Below are 4870 nucleotides of genomic sequence, written 5' to 3'. Positions count from 1 at the left end.
GTGACTGGATTTGAACCTGGAAGAGACTAAACCTCACTGCAAATTTTAAAATCCTGGTTGAGAATTCAACCAGAATATGGAAATTACATGCATAAACTTAGTTTCTCTGCAAATGTTGACACATGCTCCAAACCCCTCCTACTGACAAGTTTTCTGTACTGAATTCTCTCATGAACTTAAAAAAAATTCAGACCTCCCAACTGCAAGTTTGTGCTCTATGTGCTCTATTTGTTAAAATTATCATAAAAGAAAATTGTCATTTTCATAAACTAGAAGGTTTGTATTAAGGTCATGCAGTGAGTATTTATAGTCGTATTACTCTTTAGTCCCTGGTAGAAACTACCAAAAATAATCATGTAATGTGATATTATCACACTCCCACTAGTTACAGTGTGAAAGTGAATTAAAACATGGTTGAAATGTTCTCCATGGAAGCTCTGAAGAGAGGCCAGAAGGACAAAAGGACACTGAAGCACAGCTCTGAAAGCACAGCACATCCTGCTGTCGCTTGGTGTGAAGATTAGTGGCCACCATGCCCCACTGGAATTCTTCACCATTTTCTGCTGCGCCAGCAGGAAAAGAGAAAAAAAAAATTAGCAAAGAAAGTGTCATTTGGATCTGTACAGTAACAAGTATACCTCCAAAAGTTCATCAATTCAGGCTATAATTCCACCTCAGATTATGATCATGGCAGTTCCTTCTGGTCTCATGGATCTAAGACAGCTCCAGCCAGGCTCTCAGAGGAGTGAGATGAGTGGCACTCCCTGTGGGCACTGAGGGGGTGTTTCCAGCTCTGCTGGGTACGTTCTTCATGAGCTGCTTCTCCTTCCTTCCTTCCACAGCACACCCCCATTTGTTCCCTTTGCACATACAGAGCAGGCATTCTTCCTCCTCCCTCCACCATACTGCATCATTCTGGTCTTAGGTGGAAAGATGGAGCCAAGAGGCCAAAAGTTTTGCTTCATTCCACAGCACAGAAGAAAATGATAAATTTATGGCAAATCACAAAGTGTTATCCTGCAAACTGAAGAAGGTGCAAAGCAGAGCCATCTGGCAGTCTCTCCTCCCTCCCTCTGAATTGCTGTCACATTTCAAAATCAGCCTGTGTTTTCCATCAAATTTGGGAACCCATGGGCCACAGGCTGGGAAATATCTCTGGAGTAGGTGGAACAGGGGGCAGAAAACTTGAATCCTTACTTGGTACTGCATTTTGTGGTGATTTACTTCCAATCTGCTGCTCCCCCTGCTCCTAGGAGAAGGAGGAGATGGCAGCTGGGGTAGGCACTCAGTCAGTCCTTACAACCATCAGTGCTGGAGTAGTCAACAGGCAGGAACAAACTCCAAAATTTTCTGAGGGTCCTTCATTTCTCCAAGGTCATGAGACCAAAACAGTCATGCTACCCCTCCTCTGGGGAAAAAACCTTCCTCTCCCCCAGCCCCACTCCAAAGCTGCAGCTATGCTGACATTTTTGTAAATGTTTTCTATTTTGCTGCTTTTAACTAAAAAACAAGCTTCTGTGGAGAGACAGAGAGAAGCGGGAGCCCAAATTCAGCTCTTTTGATGAAAAGACATTTTTTCTTTGTGTAGGAATGTGATTGTTTAGGCTCCATCTGAAGAGAGTTCATGGACACACTCCACAGGTACCATGACAACCCAGCACACAGAGGCCTGGATATTCTGCATGGGGATGGATGGGTTAGAACATCCACAATGACGAGGGTCTTCCAAATGAGGGATGACAGCAAATCACTTCCATCTGTGATGTAAAAGAAAACCTTGGCATTTCATTCTACATACTTGATATTCTCTAAGTACCTTCCCATTTGTTCTATAAATAAATAATGGTTTTACTTTGAGTGTGCTGTTCTCCCAGGTAAGTGGAAAAGACTTGTTCCCTTATCAAGCATAGAAAAGGTGCTATTGGCTATAGGAGTGTCAACAAGGCAACATTTGTACTGCCCACCAAACCCCAGGAAAGAAAATAAAACCAGAAAAATACAGTGGCTCCAAGTTTAATTTGTTTGCTGTTCTAATTCTGTCTGTTCATTTCTGTTACCTATCCAAAATTCTTAAATCTTTTGGGTAAAATACTAGCTTAACTAGCAAAACAGAACTACACTGTAATCACAGTTCTGACCCAATTATTTCATTTGTCTTGGTGATCATTCCCTCCATGTCTGAAAACTACAATGCAGAGCCACAGTCTGGAGTGGAAAAACTGCCCAAGAGCAGGATTATGCCACTTTTTGATCCCCTCTGCTGTTGTGAGGCATCCTTTGGGCAGTTCCTTGTGAGGATACAGTACACTACAGCTCGTGCTGCTGTGCATTTGCTCACGAGTCATGGAGAGCTCCATGGACATCCAGATCTCCTCCACAGGACTATTTTAAAATGTTTTTGAACACAAGCCATAAATTCTTGATCCAAGTACTCAGCTTAACCAGGACTTGCTCTCATGTCTCATCCCTGCATAAAAAGACAGAATGTGTCCTTTAAATACTGTGGAGATATTACCTCTGACAAAGATGCACAAAATGCCACAGAATGCAGAGTGCACTTACATCTCTTATTTATGCTGAGATATTCGAATAGTTCTACTATTACCATTTATTTGATTGGGGAAGTTTTTACATATTCATGCTAATTCTCAAGCAAGTGCCTCAGTCCGATTTATGATGTAAGTTCTTTTCATTTTTTAAGCCATTCATGCAGGCTTTTCATTAAAGTAGAAGAGAATCTATAATGGATTCAATATGTAATGCAAAGATCAGCTTTGAAAATAGACCTATTTCTGCCTAAGTCATCAAATATTACATGTACATGAGTCTAAGTTCTGAGAAAGTCAACTGAAATGAGAAGCTGCCTCTGTGGGCGCTGGGAATTAGATTTTCCATTTGTTCAAAGTCTCCTTTCTACTTCTGTAGTCAGATTCCCCAAGTCTGTATATCCTCCCTTCCCATATCCTGCAGCCTCTTTGCCACCCCTGCTCATGAAGCTCCCTGGTATCTTGTGCTTTGGGCAGTCTTTTGTCCCCCACTGTGCTTGTCTAAGGCATGAGACACAGTATGAGGCCTTCCAGTATTTCTGCAGCACTGAAACTGGTAACTGGCCCAAACCTCTCATCTTCTTTTGGCAAAGCTTGTGCTGAAGTAATTGGTTAAACAGTCAGTGAGTGATTTTTCCTGATTTGGCTTTAAATGCTGTGTATATTAAAATGGGAAGCAAAGCAAAGAGATGCTGTCAGTTAGCATCCCAGTATTGAGCACAAAATTAAGAATCAAAGTCTTTTCTCAAATTAAAGCAGACATGAACTCTTCAGAATAGAGGAGAACCCACCAACAAAACATACAAATGAGTTCTCAAAAGGGATTTCTATTATTAATGAGTCACTGGTCCATCTAGGCAAGAGTTCTAAGTTCCCAGGGACATTTACAGGCTAATAAGGGAATCAAATAGGGTAACAAGGAGACAAAGGAACAGAAATCCTCAGGCATCAGCTACAGCAAATGGAAGCAAATGAGAAGATGCTCACAGCAGTTTGCTGTGAAGGACCTGCCAAGGGGAGAAGGTGAAATGGAACTCCTGAAGAGCAAACCCAGCAATGACATACATCTATTTGGGCATCTGGCAATGCACAGCCAAACCAAACACACAAATTCATGAAGAGTCTGAGCAGCTTAATAACGTGGCCTACAGAATTTCAAGGCCAAGTCAACATCACTGGTGAGCCAGGCTGATGCTAATGATGTGGTTCTTTGACACACTACTAGAGGAGACCAAAAATTGCTCAGTTCATATTTGACAAATAATTGATCTGACAGCTTATTTGATTTATTTGGAACAAGGTATATAATGATTGACCTTCCTCTTCCCCATATTTATTTTCCACTCATAGAGCTGCATAGATTACTTGTGAATATATTCATTGAATTTTTTATTGGATCAATTTTTCAAAGATGCTGATAGACAACCAATGTGTTTTCCTTTTCATTTTCTTGCTCATGTCATGCTGCTACACTGAGAGTTATGGATGGCCAGGAGCACAAGAATCAGAGCCTCAGGGAGCCCTCATCCTTCTTGGTTACAAACAACAGCAGCAAGCACCTCTTCATTAGCAGCTACGAGAGGACTTACAGCCCACCAGTGGCAGCCCTGCCTCCATCCATCAGGGCCATTCCCCTTTTACCCTAGGAATACCCACACCACTGGCACAGTCTTGCAAACAAGAGAAAGTTTATATTCTTGCCCATTGCCAGAGCCTGAAGTAGTCCAGTAACAGAGATTTTACAATGCTTGAAAGATTGCATTTATTTTTAATGTAGCTCTGTGTAAAATCAGAACCATTCAAATTCTTTCTGTGAAGATATTTCAGTAAAGGCTTTGCTGGTAAGATGAGAAGATGCCTGTTGTTTAATCCCCCACATCTTTGCTGTATTTCTCCTGCTGTTCTTGTTGTGCTTAGTTCTTTTGCTAGTGGCTCAGTAAAAAAGCAGAACATAGTGATACTACTTGTTTAAATACATTTTGGGGAGGAAAAGGCAAGCCCTGTACAAAACCCTAACGAACAAGATTGCTGTGAGCCCTGAGGAGCTGCAGCACTGCCTCTGTGTGTAGGTGGCCTGAGCAAATGGCAGACACAGCAAAGCACCAGGAATCTAAATACTGCTGCAGAGCTGGGGATGGAGCTCAGCTCAAGTGTAAACAAGTGCAGCTCCATCCAAATCAGTAGCTGTGCCTGCTTTTCCCAGTAGGGTTTTCTGCCAACTGTGTATCCCAGCAGCATGGCCCTGCAGCCAAGGCTGGCCAGCCCTCCAGAGACACTGCTGCCAGCAAGGAGGGACAGCACTGGGAGGCTTGGTTAGCCAAAAC

This window comes from Geospiza fortis, unplaced genomic scaffold, assembly GCF_000277835.1.
Source record: "Geospiza fortis unplaced genomic scaffold, GeoFor_1.0 scaffold383, whole genome shotgun sequence".
NCBI classification, from domain to species: Eukaryota; Metazoa; Chordata; class Aves; order Passeriformes; family Thraupidae; genus Geospiza; species Geospiza fortis.
This window is presented reverse-complemented; position numbering follows the sequence as displayed.